Source organism: Callionymus lyra, chromosome 7 (assembly GCF_982586985.1).
Source record: "Callionymus lyra chromosome 7, fCalLyr1.hap1.1, whole genome shotgun sequence".
Lineage (NCBI taxonomy): Eukaryota > Metazoa > Chordata > Actinopteri > Syngnathiformes > Callionymidae > Callionymus > Callionymus lyra.
The window spans coordinates 12,087,553-12,103,212 of record NC_141824.1 but is presented as its reverse complement, the minus strand read 5'-3'; the positions used below and the strand labels follow the sequence as shown (position 1 = coordinate 12,103,212).

At 38.6% G+C, this 15,660-nt stretch overlaps 1 protein-coding gene across 3 annotated transcripts in view; it reads left to right on the top strand.

The window, feature by feature from the left end:
• The first annotated feature begins 9,377 nt into the window (after positions 1 to 9,377).
• Positions 9,378 to 15,660, top strand: part of usp2a (ubiquitin specific peptidase 2a) — a 33,754-nt gene continuing 27,471 nt past the window's right edge. For all 3 annotated transcript variants that reach the window (XM_087795042.1, XM_087795041.1, XM_087795040.1), the window contains exon 1: positions 9,378 to 9,495. The gene's annotated coding sequence lies outside the window, so the exon portion shown is untranslated. The remainder of the gene's footprint in view (positions 9,496 to 15,660) is intronic.

Genomic DNA, 15,660 nt, shown 5'->3' with positions numbered 1-15,660 from the left:
GCACTTTCCTCTAGTCTTGCTGACTCACCGGTCCTCCTGATTTCCAGATCAAATCCTTTCGATTATAAATGTAACTTTTCTTTCTTAGAATAACGTACAACCGAAAGTTTAAATGACACACAACCGTGTTATATGTGTGTTTTTTTTTAATTGTCATACAGTTTATTAACCATGGCTCAACAGTGTTACTTCCTGATAGACTTAAGATGAACTTATTCATCCCTTTGGGGAAATCAAAACACATCTGCTGCCGCCGACAAACTAACCCCCGTCGAAGCGTTGACGCCGACTTTATATTGTCTGAGTCTCGCACGCGTCCAAAGCCGAACCTTTGTTTGCTCACACAGGTGTTGATGAAAGTCCGATCGTTCAAAGACGCTGATGTAAAAAGGTCGACGGTACGTTTCCCCAACTCAAAATCATAAAGATACTGTTATTTTAAGTCAAACTTATTTTCGAGATATTCCTTTTTTTCTATTAAATAAACAGAACCGCTGCTTTAAAATTCACACTTCGGAGAGTCTGCCAGAAGATCCTGTTAGATGTGTGATCCAGGTTCACGTTACAGGTGAGGACACGACCCAAGACCTTTTTGAATTTATTTGTTATCATTACTGGAACGACTGTTTCTGCTCTGGATCACTAGATTTCCAGCTTTACAAGGCATTTATCGTCACCTTTAGACCACTGGAGATGTCCGACATTATGACTGAAGCCATATAATGTATTTAAAGTCGGTGATATCCTGCGTACATGGCTGTGCAGTTGCAAAGCTATAAGTACATATGATATAATGAGGTATAAACCTGGCTTTAAATGAAGTTATCGGTGGTTATAGAGGGAGTTTTAAGCTCAGTCTGACCCACATTTCAGTCATTTTTAAAACATCTTTATTCAAAAATTAAGCCTATTTATATTATTTATCTTCCGAGTAAATCATTGTCTTCGTCTAACTAGGAATTGTGCCCAAATAAATGTCATCGATTTCTATAGGATTCTGTGTTTCGTAACACATACACATGAGTATAATACGTGTTCTCTGGTTGATTAATGAAGAATACATTCTCTGCCGTATTGATTTTTTATGTAACACCACACCGGCTCGTGGAAGACGAGCACTGATGTCGGTGCCATTGATTTTTCCCTCCTCTCGCCGGGGCAGGCTGGGGAATTCCTTAATATGAATATGGAAAAAGAAATGCGATGCATGAAAGCCTCAGAATGAAATATTCACATTAAGAAGCTATTTAGAGTCAGACTGATGTCTGAGCTGCAGCATTAATCCACTCACGACAATCAGAGGTTTTTCAGTTTCCACTGACCGTATACTGAGGGATAAATACAGTGTTTTCAGTTGCACTTTTTTTCTAAGTAGTTATCGAAGAATGACTGAAGAGATAAGAAGTAAACCCTTTATCTAAAGCATAGTAATTGTAGCTGTAGCGTTTATGAACGTGTAGCCACGAAGAAAGTGTCTGGACTTGAGGAGGTTTTGACGTTGATTAATACGAATGTTTGTAGAGGTTCGTGCATGTTTGCAAACTGAAACTTGTAGTTAGTCGGTGAAACTTTATGTTTTGTTTTTTTTTTTGCAAGATGACTATTTAAAAAAATTTGAAAAAAACGAACTTTTGGGTAGAATTAGTGTCTTCCATTTGAATAGTTTAGTTTTCACTGACGATATATGAATAATCACATTAGAAAAAAAACCAGTTTATCTTGATTTTTACTAAATAAAAATATATGGTTGATGATAAACGTCCTATAGGTTCAGTTAATATGATTATTGATGACCAATAGAAAAAGACACTGGTTGTGGACTGGAGAAAAAAAACAAACACCAAATTACGACACATTTTCGAGGATTTATCATTTAAAAAAAAGTATGTTTGAATTTGACTAAATTAAACTTTAAAGCACAATCTTTCCTAATGATTCCCATTATTCAGTGTTTTATATTATTATATGATAAAAATCAAAGGACCAAGCTTAAGACGATACATGAAGCTAGTAAATTGAGAATATAAATATGAATTTAAAACGTCTCAAATTATTTGAAATTGTTTAAAAAAAAACAACATCCGAGTTACTTTAATATCTGATGTGTTGGTTTTCACTGCTTATGTTGAATAATGTGAAAGTTTGAATGTTTATTTATTTATTTGTGGGTCAACGCAATAAATCTTTTGACATAAGGGTTCATTTTTAATTCATTTTTGATTGTTTGATTTGTATGTTAACTAAGAAGGATGTTTTTGTATTCGTCTGCGCAATGTTGCATAGTTTGTTCATTTGTGTTTGAACCACACAACGAACTCAAGTGACAACATTTAAAGTGATATGATGTCAGGTTAAGAATCTGACTGAACATTTTAACTTAAACAAAGAATCGAAATCAGATCTGGTTTAAGGTCACAAACTTGAATTGAGTTATTATCGCTCAAGGTTAGCGTTCAAAGACGGACTTGGTTAAACCTTTTCTCACACAAGCAGTGACGAAAACAACCGATTACTGAGATAATAATATTATATCTGGTGATTTAAACTTTAGCTCAGGACTTTCCCATCAATGACCAAAAGCATGATCAAGTCTAATACAACAATGTATATCAATGTCTTATAGTATTTTGAAACAAATTGGAATTGTACCTCTCCTCCCCTCTAAATCTTCTGCCTTTCCCATCATGCAACGCCACAACACCACCTTTTTATGTCCACCCTAGTGACACCTACGTGTCCATCTGTACCACATCCATGAAGCTCATTGGTTCTTCTTCATCACCTCCATCTCCATCAACTTGCTCTCCTCTTGTCATTACTCCAGATACTTGAACTCATCTGTTTTCACTACCTCGACACTTCCTCCAGACTCTCACATCTACATCTACAAACATGTATTTTGGTGTCTTTGTGTCTTTGTGTAATTCTCTCACTGTCCTCGTACATGTCGTGCGCTACCCTCACATTCCTTCTCAGATGCTCTTGATCCCTGTAGTCTTTCTTCTCCACATCACGAGTGTCAAACTCAATCACACAAACAAAACTTGTGCATTTTAATTTTTGAAGATTTTCTTTCTTAATTATCTCCGTGTTCGTCCACATGTTTGACACGTGTGATCAACATCCCATCAGGCTTCTCTCCTGTAATTATCTCTAGATCTATTATTTCAAACTTACAATGTAGAGAAATATGCAAAACGATTTGTTTTAACAGAATTTAAAATATGATTCACTTAAGAATAATGAGTTTTGGAGAAAAAAGATTCCGGGTCACTTCAGGGATAATCGTATGCTACATGTGAGGGTGGCTCTGTATGTTGAAATGATCATGAAGAAAATGTTATTTTGAGTCATAAACAGAATATCCATGTAAAAAAAAGAAAATACAACCTGTAATCTTGAGATCACTCCGTGCACGTGTCACACAGGGTGACTCAAGTGTGTGTTTTGTATTGGTATCAAAGTATGAATGAAGCCGGAAGAGTCATCTCTCTTTGACGAGTACATACGAGCGATGTTAATAAAGGGAAACTCTCATTCTTGTCCCTCCTTTCATTCTCCAGCTCCAGAGATTCATAAACGTGTCTTTTGTGCTGCATTGTATGACTCACTCAGACTCCAACATGACCCATCGCTGCAGTGCTTGAAGTTGGATGTGAATCATGAGAAATACTCTGAAGAGAATATTGTAATGATTATCTATATTTACAGTATGTGAACATTTATATTAAAAATGTTTATAATTAGCACAAGTGGATGTAAACTTTGAATTCCTTAAGCTTAAAAGATCAGGAAAATAATGTAACAAAAGGTCAATTCTCGTGGAGACCGGCGTCTTTCCGCAGTTTTTTCTCAACGTCTATGAGAAATTTGATTTATATTTTGTGTTGTTTCAGTATTTTATGGACTTTTTTTGTGGTTTCACTGTAAATGTAAGCAATTTATGTCATCTTAAATGTAAGTTTTATCGTATTCTATAAATCGGTTCTTAACTATTTAAACAAAGCTGTATATATAAAAACATTTGACGTCATAATCTTTATTTCTGAACCATCTGATGTTGAACTCTTGCTCTGCTGCTCTCGTAGAAACATGGAAAATAAATGGACCACAAGCCGCATGTTGTTGAGACGCCTGGTTAAGCAGGATATTAAGTTTTCATTTGTTCTTTGTGAAAAAAAGAGGACCAAGCTAAAGACGTTACATAAAGCTAGTAAATTGAGAATATAAATATGAGTTTCAAATTATTAAATTTTTATTAATTGTTAAAAAAGCAACATCTGAGTTACTATTATATCTGATGCGTTGGTTTTCACTGATTATGTTGAATAATGTGTAAGTTTGAATCTTATTTATTTTCATTTCATTTCATGTTTATTTAGTTCAATGTAAATATTGTCAAATTAGTATCTTGAGGTCTAACTTTAGCTCACTTAGTTATAACAAGCCACTTTTTTCTTTTATATTGTATTTTATTTCTTTAAACTTAAATACTGTCAAATTGGAATCTTCAACTTTCACTTTAGATCACCTTTTTTAAATAGATGGTTATTTTTTATCTTCGCATTTTTTAAATTCACTTCAAGTTAAAAGTTAAATATTGTGATATTAGAACCTTGAACTGTCACTTTAGTCCACCTTAGTTTACAGACCTTTATTTTATATTATTGTATTTCATTCATGTCTTGGTTTTATTTCACTTCATGTTCAATGTTAAATATTGTCAAATTAGCACCTTAAACCTTTACAATTTTGATTGTATTTTATTCATCTCTTTTATTTAATTTCACTTCATGTTCAGGGTCTAATATTGCAACTCCATCTTTCACTTTAGCACACTTTAGTTCATTTATAGTGACTTATTATATATTATTTTAATGTATTGTATTGATCTATTTTTATTGTATTTAATTTCACTTCATATTCAGGGTTTAATATTGCAATTTCGTCTTTCACTTTAGCCCTCTTTGGTTCATTTATAGTGACTTATTTTATATTATTTTCTTGTATTTTATTCATCTTTTTCTTTTTCTTGTATTTCACTTCATGATCACATTAACCTTAGTTTACATTCGTTATTTTTTTTTTATAGCACTTTATTAATCGCATTTATTTTACACCACAAAGAAAAACAAAAACATTTTTAGTTTTTTTTAGGGTACCTAAAAAAAGGAATTGTATTATTTTTTTTTTTTTCATTTAAAGTTTATAAACTATTAACCTTCTTCATAATCAGAAATGTTCTGTTGCCAGTGTCATTCATCACCGTTTCTCTTCTCTTTTTTTTTTAAACACGGTAAAGATCCTGCAAAATCTTCATAGCAGCCATTTTTCTTTTCTTCAATGAAAGAAATCTCTCATGTTTACGTTGGTCACCATGGCGACGGTGTAAGAGGGCGGACCTTCAGCGTGATTGATTACGCGCGTGGTGCCTCCTCAGCCAATCAGCGTCTCTCTCTCTCTTCCCCGTGCCACTGACGTCACAGTTAAAGCGACCCGCCGCACGGTCGCTAGAAAACTCTACTACGGCTTTTTTTTGTTGTTGCAAGGATGGAAAGAAATGGCCGAAAAACCGGCGTAGACTCGTTTCAAACCCGCGGACGGAAGCTCGGCTTCGAGCTTAACGTTTCCTCGAGGCTCCAGTAATGGTGTGAGGAGAACCAGAGGGACGGTGAAGCGTCGGTACCGAAGGGGGGGCGTTTCGATGCCAGACCGGATCGGGATGATCTCGAACTGTGCGGTGAGTGACTGCAGATCTTCATCCGAACCCTTTATTTTAAAGTCCCCTCAACAAGACACGTAGACCGGCTTTAAAAACACTCGTCGTTTCGACTCCTCTGGTCAAATATCCCGCAGTGAACTTGTGAATAAAAAGCTAAATAATCCTCCTCTATTGTCTTATTGTTACATTTAAAAACTGGGATGTTTCTACTTTAATGGTTCTGGTCTCGAGTTTTTCCTTCCTCCTCCTCCCGCCCCCTTCCCTGTCATCCTCGTCCCGCTGCCATTACCTCGGAGGTCCGAGGGACGATCGCCTTCTTTTTTATTTATTTATTTTTATTTAAAGAAGAGGGTTTTTGCGGCGAAGGATTGCGACACAAAATGGGGTTCTAGGGATCTCGAAACTGAGGTCCACACTGCAGTGTTGAGTGTAGCTTTCTGCGCCATCCCATCTTCTCTGTGTCATGTAACGTTACACCTTCACTACGTCTGTCTTTTTTCCACTGGCTTACATGGATCACACAAACTCTCTTCTTGCCCCCGCCACCCCATCCACACTCCCACCTACCCCCCAAAAAACCCCAAAAATACGCAGTCTTATGAAGTCTGTCGTGTACTTTAATAATGAAGTTTTCTTTGATCATCAAACCATGTATGACAACATTCTTGAACTATTTTGAGGGTAAAAATATACATTTTGAATGACAGTTTTATTTATTTATATATATATATATATATATATATATATATATAGAATATTGAGGTCTACAATTATACAGAGATTTCCAATAGGACTGAAACTTGTGTCTAAAGCAATACATTTGATGTGGAAAGGAGTACAAACACAGAGATAATTTAGATAAAGTTGAGCCTCCAAAAGTGAAAAGACTCTTCTGTGATTGACATTAAAGATCAACTCATTTGAAAAGACGACACATCTGACTCACTCTCATGTTTCAAATGTTAAAGACTTCTGCAGTAAGTCCCTCATCATGACCATGTTTTGAACACATTACTGTACAAGTTTTTAAGTTCTCCCCCCGTCTGAAATCCTGACGAACAAGAGGTTACGAAAGCGGAGTTCATTTTATATATATATATACACCAGTGTCGTTAAATGTTAACTATTGTGTTGATTTAAGTGTGTCTTAAATTAACGTTGGACCTCTATTGTACTCATCAGTATTTTTTTTGTACAAAACTCTCTTTTAATTGACATTAAAATACACTTGATCCCCAAACACTGGAAAAACACTTGAGACACCTTTCTTTATCGTGACCACGCCCACTCTGCTGTGATTGGTCGAACATCAAGGTTTGTCACGGCACTTCATAAATCCTCGAAGTCTCCACCTCCAAGGGACTCGTTGTATAAACAAAAAGGGGCGTGATTACAGCTGGCCAGGAGGAGGAGTGAAGCCGTTATTGCGTCAAAATGAACTCCGCTCTCGTAACCTCTCGTTCGTAAGAATTTCAGTCGGGGGGGGAGAACTTAAAAACTTGTACAGTAATGTGATCAAAACATGGTCACGATGAGGGACTTACTGCATCTTTGAGAGGAAGACTTTAACATTTGAAACATGAGAGTGAGTCAGAGGAGTCGTCTTTTCAAATGAGTTGATCTTTAATGTCAATCACAGACGAGGATGGAGGCTCAACTTTATCTTAATTATCGCCGTCTTTGTTCTCCTTTCGACATCAAATGTATTGCTTTAGACATCATTTCATTCCTATTGGAAATCTCTGTATAATTGTAGAACTTAATATTCTATATCTTAAACACTTTTATAGGTCACTAAATTAACATTAATGTTCTTTGAGCCTTAAAATGGCCACATAAAATGACTTGGCGAGCTGGATATTGCTTCTGTGCCTCAAAAGGATTGTTCACCACAAAATTAAAATTTCACTAATATTCCACTCACTCTCATGTCCACTAAAGGGTTGGGAGAATTTCCGCAGTAATCTGTGTCTTTTTGGAGTTATAAGCAGAAGTGCATGTTGCAGTCAAAATATTACTTACTAAATTACTTACTTAGTTACTACTCCTGTGTTGTTCTCAGTATTACCTTGACCTTTAAAGTATATATTTTATTGAGTATTGTTTTGATTGTTTAAGCGCTTTGTGACCCTGGTCTGGAAAAGCGCTATATAAATAAAAATTACTTACTTACTTACTTACTTGCACTACAAACAAGTTTCAAATATTTTTATAATTTTGAACAGTCTCTTATGTCAGGGCTTCAATATAAGAGCATAAGGGGAAAGCAGTGGGGAAGTATTTGGATGTTGTTTTGTGATATACTTACTTACTTATAGGTTATCTTTACTACCGTTGATGATTGATTGGTCCAAAAAGACAAAGGTGTCGCAGGATTAGCTAAATATCTTGCTTTAATAGCTCTTGTTTGTATGTTTTTAAAACCACTTTTCTGTTGCCAGATCTCAATATAGTTTCACCAACAACCTTACGCACCGATCTCAAGTCACTTGAACCAGCCTGGTCCGAGAGACAACACGATACGTCTCCTTTTCCTGAGTGTCCCGTGACCGTTTCCTCGCCCGTGGCAACACTAATCTATCAAAACAAATCATCTCAAACTCCCTTTGAGAACTGTTTTTACTGTTGAATATTTTACTAAAACTGCTTCTCCGGACTAGAGAACCTCTCCTTGCGCTCATCGGGGGTTCCAAGGGAGACGCCAAGAATCCGCTTGAGAAAACTCACTCCTTTTTAGTCATGGCCGAGGGCCCCGTGTAAGAGGGACCTGAAGTCATGATGGACTGTTTACCCTCATAATAGATCCAGCCCCGAGTGCACATTATATTTGTTATCATTCTTTAGAAAAAAAGTCCCTTTTAACTCGGTGTGACTGAAGAGCTTTGGATTCATTGTCGACAGATTGATTGGTCCGAGGCAAGAATCCCCCCCCCCTTCATTCTATCCACATCACCCTCTAAACTAAATATAGTCGCAGTAAATAACCCAGAGAGGTGGTCTTAACCGAGCCGGTCCGGATTCTTGCGCAGGAATGTAGAACGGAATCAGGACATGCTTGCGTTTCACTTTTCCTCCTCTTTTTTTTTTTTTTTGGCTTAAACGATACTCCGGGACTTTTCTCATATAAAGGACCCGTTGCTAGTCCTTTAAGAACAAATTGAAAATGCCACCGAGTGTTGGGTGACCTGCGGAGGTCATAGGTGTCCGCTATATTTACCAGCCCTGTAACTCGATCTGTGGCATTCTGGACGGCTGTGCTCATACTATCTGCTCGCACTCTGGGGCCCGATGCCTCGCGAGAAGCACCTGGATTGTCTTTGACTTGGCCTTGGCCGATCGCACCGGCGACGTTGAGCCATTTCTTCAACTGGATATTGTTCATACGGCGCTATCGACGACCCTGCTTCGTGGAGGATGGTGAGCCATTGTTGAACAGGACTTTTTTCAGTACCGGTCGTAGCCCCCCCCGTCTGACACAACTGTTGCTGCTTCTAAAGTTTCTTTGGATAATTGATATCGATCCCTCGTCCAAATGAACTGTTTTACAAATGCATTTCTTGACGGAAATATATGTTTAGAATCTACACGGTATTCCCCGTGAGTACTTTGGAAGTTGCTGACTGATGACGTGTGTGGTGTCTCTATGCTTCCTCAGGACTGATCCATGTCACTGAGCCTTCGAGTGTGTGTACACTGGAGGGTAGCAACAGTAGAATGAGCCGCCCAGGAGACTTCACTGTGTATGGAGACTGAAACCGCAACGCATTCAGCAGGTAACGACAAAACACAACACACTTCCACCACCCCCCCCAACCCCCCCAAAGATCGGGCTCTTTAGTAAAGAGCCAGTTTCTAGCGATCACTAAAGTGTTCACAAAGACAACTATGGTTTATTTATAGTCTTTCCAAAGAACCTGTGACTCACTCAACAGGGGCTCATGCTACATATCAGATCCTTGGTACTGTTTCTGATGGTCATATATTTAGACGGTTTCTCCCGGATCGTATTGATACTTTGTAAGGCTGCTGAGGTCAAAAGATACCATCGTGGAAATGTACTTTTGGGGCTGATTTATGCTAGAATTTGCATAGCAGGGAATCATTTGTGAAAACATTTTTTATTTAATCAACACATGTAGAAATTACAAACAAAACAATGACTACCATTTAGATTTACTCCAAGTAGTTAACAATGAAAACACTTTTAAGGTAGTTGCTATGTTTTCCTTTGGATTTTTTTTTTTTTATTTATTTTTCTTGTCATCATATATTTCTAATATTTTAACTTAAAAAAAATCTCTGTCAAAAATAATATTTACTTGTCAAACGGTGACTTTTAAAGATCTATTTCTACAAAAATACACAGTAAATTGAAGAAATCTGCAATTTTCTAAAAGTACAACGATCTACCAACTTTTTGGGACCAACCAGTGGCTTAAATCTGTATATTTGGCTCAATATAATCAATGTATTCTCAATGTATTTTGCTTAAGATTACCATCATTCCAAGAGATCTATCATCTACTTCCTGTTTAAGCAACCTCTTTTATTCATTCTTTAATAAATATACATTTTTTGGCTCTTGGGAGAGGGAGTTCGACACCTCGATTTTTAGAGGGTGAGAGTAGATACGCATGTCCCTGGAGTCAAAGGCACCCCAAAGAGATGTGACCTGGATGTTTCGCAAGCACGTCCAGCTGGTAAGACACTACCGAGCCGACCGACGAGGGGATGGAACAATTTGTTGAAAGTATGAATCATGTAATCTGCTTTTCTACCAGGCAGCCACAATGCTGCTTCCGATTATCCGGGAATGAAAAGACCTCGTAATAATCCTGGAACTTTCTCTTATTCGAGAAAATAGCTTCCACTTCTTGGGTGACACATTGTGTGTAAATATACCTTTGGATACTATAGTATTAAGTGTCCTCAGTCTTGTTTACGAAGTAGCTTTGCTCGTGGGCACTGCCCCACCTAGATGCCCCTCGTTGGCTTCGGTGTCAGAGACTAATGGCCAGGTCGGGAGATAGGGTCGTCTAATTGGCCGAATGATTTGCCGAGCAAATAAAGACACAGCAGTCAATCCGCGGAGGCATCGGCATCCATCATCTTCCACTCCTCCGCGAGGTCACCGGCGGCTTCACACGTGAGTCACCGACAGAAGGTGGTGAAAGCAATTATCCGCTGCTCATCTGGATTGTGAAGTTTTTGAAGGTGATTTTCTGACTAAAGTCAAGTCAAAGAAGCGAGTCATGTGGGTTTTTTTTTTAATTGATGTCTTCTTTTTTTTCTTCTAATGGATTCAGAAGTTCTTCTTAAAGTCTGAAAAATGCTTGTGAATGCTGGTTCATGACTCAGTTTGGCAAGCCTTGCTCAGTGCTTGGCTAAAAGACTAGGCAGACAGGCGTCAGTGTGTTCCACAAGAACTGTTATCTGCTCACATTTCGGAGGGTGTATATTTAGCTGCCTGTAAGTATCAACCAGCTTCAGCAACTAGCCTCTGAGTATTATTCAAATATCTGCTCGCTAAAGGGTTTTTCAGGCTTTAAAAAAAAAGAAAATCCACAGTTATTTTGGATAAAAATTTATTTCACTCCACCCAGCAATTGTATTTTCTGCATTTAAGATCCTTACTTTAAGCCTACATACCAACACCTACGTACGTGTACCACATCCCCCTGACTTTTGCAAAGTTCTCTTTGTATGCATTGATTCCTTACCGTCTTTTCTGCATTAAATCCAGACGCTTGACATTAAATTAACACAAAGAGTTGCATATTAACATTGTTTTTAAAATGGATAAGGTTCTTGTCATTGTATTTTTTTCCTTTAGTAAAGTCGAGGGAAAGTCAAATAGCAGGCAACAAAGTTTTTTCAGGGACGACCAAAAGTAGGTTTCTATGGGCAACTTTTTCTGTGTAGAGTTCGGGTTACTCTGGGAACTCCTTCCACAGAGCAACAACATATAAAGGTTACTTAAAAACTTGCAAGTTGCTTGTAGTGTTTGTGTGAATGGTGTCTGTGTAACTTGACTGGTGACCTGCTCAGGGTGTTCCCCAACTATCGCCCTAAGAAGCTTAGGTTTGAGCAGAGATCAAGTGTATCTGGATCTGGGTAAAGGTGGAGGTGGGATTAACATGCGGATTGGAATCCTGGGTCAGGTCACTGTATTCATCTGTGATTCACCGGCAGATCTATGTACCTACTCTATGGTCACGAACCTTGGGCGTCCCTTTCTCCGCCGGATGTCTGGGCTCTCCCTTAGAGATAAGGTGAGGAGGCTCCTCCATATCTAGAGAAACCAGTTAAGGGGTCTCATGACCATTGTTCGGGTGCTTGGACAATGAAAGTCTGGGCCCCCTTTTCTAGAAGATTGATGGATGGAAGTATCTATGTGTAGATTTGAAGAGGGTTCTATTGGTTCTGGGTAGTGTCCAGGTGTTATAAACTGTAGCGTTATTCTTCTTTCTTACCTTCCTTCCAAGATTCCTATCCCTGGAAAAACAACACATTCCAGATGGCTGACCAGACTTTCCCATTTGACCTTCAGACTTCTCCATTTTCCTTCATACCTTTTTTTTTCCATTTTGACCCACATACACAGTCTATTCCTACTTTATCAACAACATCCTATCTATTAAAATAAACAACCTCTTATCTGAAACCCAGCCATTGCTATGAATAGCTTTCGATGTAGAAATACTGCTCCAGCTCTGGCCTCGGTCCAGCTCTGCAGCCTAAGAACCCAGAAGGCCTGACCAGGCAGCAGTAAAGCACTTCTCTGGAAACACCTCCGATTCAGCTGAGAACGGACCTGAGTCAACAGTTCACTCGTGCAATTACATACAGCAACGTATGCTTTCGCACACTCGCAGAACTACAATTCTGCCTATGTCATGCTACTGACTCAAACACTCAAGACTTACCGTCTTCTATAAGCACCTGCTCTAGACTTACCTTATCTTAAATGATATCTGCAGTTGGTGATTTTATGTTAGGGGACCTGGATCTCCATGTGTTAGAGTAAACCAAAACCTGGCAACAAGCAGGACCACATTCACAGACTTGGGGGGGCAAAGAAGACCACCAGAGACCATCCATGCTGACGCTAGATTCACTCGTCCCCCCACCCACACCCCCCGGGGCAAAGAATTGTGCGTCATTGCAAACACTTCACACATTTTGCATCCACTGTGCTGGCTATTAAGTTTTGGATACCCGCGAGGAGGATCATGGCCATTTAGACATCTGACTCATTAAAGTGATGGATCTTCACCAGATGCACGTTGTTGTGAGATAATTGGTTCATTCACAATCCAGAAGAGCTTAATAAACGGGTATCAAAGTCTTCTGAGAAGTAAGACTGGAGCACAATTACCGTTTTAACTGGATTAAATACTGGTTTTATAATATGGCTTTAAGCTGAGATGCAAATTAACTTTAATTTTCTTTCTTTAAAATGGATAAGTCTGGTTTTGGAGTACAGTGGATGCAAATATGAAATTGAATAAGGCGGGTGCACGGTGGCGTAGTGGTTAGTGCGGCCGCAAGAAGTTTGCTTATGGGCAACCTTTCTGTGGGAATGTTTTTATTTAATCTGGATACTGTTTCCTCCCACAGTCCAAAAACATATAGAGGTGGATTAAGAACTCTTTGTGTGAATGGTTGTGTATCTCTACGGTGACCCTTTCTGGGTGTCCGTGGTCTCTCGCCAAAAGTAGGTCCAAAGTGATCCAGATAAGGGAATCGGCGATATACAGTTTTGCTAACTTATTTTGTTATTTTAAATGTTTCCAGAATTGATATTTCATATTGTGAAATTTACATTAATGTTGTATATACAGGCGTCATGGTGTTGCAGTGCTTAGTTGGGTTTTAGTTGGGCTTAGTTTTTGAGGCAACTACAAACCAACTTCCTATATGTGTAGATTTTGTATGTTATGTCCTTGCTTGTATGTTTTGTCTCCATTTTTTTAAATGGTGATTTAGTGATTTAAATGTTTCTTTTATTAATAGACTTTTGGATAATTTCTGTTCTATTTTGATGTATGGGTGTAATGCCAGTGCAACAAGATAAGCTCGTGTGTCTTTGAGATCTTTTAGTCAGAGACTAACTCCATCTCTCCCATGTTTTACCAAAGAGCTAGTGTCCACTTGCTCAAAATACTGGGTCTGTGGTCTCTTGCAAAAAGCTTGGAAATGTATCCGTCTGCCTCTCAAGATGTCGATCTGTTTTGGGTTTTTTTTTTAAACTCGGAACAATAGGTTAGCAGTTAAAAAACTTTGGCAGTATATCCACTTGGTTCAGAATGTGTAGTGTAGCGCGTTTATTTGCTACGTGGTAAATTGTATGTTCTGTAGTTTTTCTGCTCACGTAAGGTCAATACTTTCTTTTTTTTTTTGAAGGTGTGATGATTCTTACGCTGCCATGCCGTGGGCTGTTTCTCTCCCACTGGTCTGACTTTGCTGTTGACTTCAGTGGTTTTCAACACTCGTCTTGAGCTTGTTCCTTTTTACAGACCTGAGTCTTCTTTTTTTTCATGACATAGCTGGAGGGTTACACAGTGCCGGGGTCAGGGAGTTCACAGGTCATTCAACAGTCAAAAATGGAGAGAAAAAAGATCACAGTACCACCATTGTTGCCATATTTTGGTGCTCTTTCTGCGTAGAACATATATTCATAACAGATCACTTCTTCTTGAACCTTTTTATTTATCAAAATGTTGGTTCCTCTTGGTCTATAAATGGACCTAATGACTTCTTCCTAATACCATACCATGATGTCCTGTAGCCTCCACTGTCTGTTTGCCAACCTAGGATCCATGATGTAAATTATTAATAAACCCGTGGTCAAGAGAGAACAGAGAAGCAAGAAGGGGAAAGCAGTATGGCCCCCAGATGGAGGGGAAAAGTGTGAGAAGTCGGGCAAACGGAGAAGAGAGAGCGCCTTCACACGCACGGAAATCGGACTCCCACAGAATCAGCACATATCTGGAACACCAGTGGCTTTATTTATTCAGATGCTGCTGCACATTTGAACAGGATCCTCTCTCTTGAACAACGTGGCTTGGATTTTCACCGTCGATACTGACTGGACTCACGCTTAATAGGTGCAGGAAATGGTGATGTTTAAAATTAACCAGCTACATCTTAAAGGTGGATTTGATGTCTTTTGTCTTCTTCCACTTATTGGGTGGGTTACAGGGACTTTCCTCTCCCCGGCTATAGCATCCAGCTTTTCATGGGGGTCCCAGAGGCATGGTCTCCTACCAGTGGGACGTGCCCTAGATCAGGGAGGAGCAGTGGCTCTACCCTGAGTCTCTAATGCATGACCGTGCTTCTTGCCCTATTTCCAGGGGGGGTCTAGTCACCATGTGGACAAACCTACAGTATTTGTGTGGTTTGCACCTGCGATCTGCTCACAACTCAAATTCGTATTTAAGTAACTGGCAGAGATGGGGTTTGAATCATAAGCAATTTATATTCAAGTTATCCATTTTTCACCGGGTCAAAAAAACCATTTCACCAAAAGGTTATCCACCTTTTCTTCTTTTGATCTCGAGCCCAGTCGATGATGTTTCTTTAGATGGATTATGAAGTTTTATGATTCAGTTTTGTCATCTGTAGAGCTCAGAAGGTAAGGTAAGGTAAGGTAGAAATACAGCAATTTTTCACAAAAAAAGAAATCAAAATAAAATAAGAACAAGAACAAAGAAATAAAGAGAAAGAACAAGATGATACAATCTAAGTCTAAAGATAGAGACAAAGAATATAGATCAAAGAAAAACAACAAAGACAAAGGATACAAAGACTAATATAGAACAGAACATCATGATACTTTTACTCCACTCCTGCCCCCGAACTCAGAATTGTACAATTTAATAGCCCGAGGAATGAATGAGTCCTTGAGTCTATTTGTTTTGCAGGTGGCGCTCTGT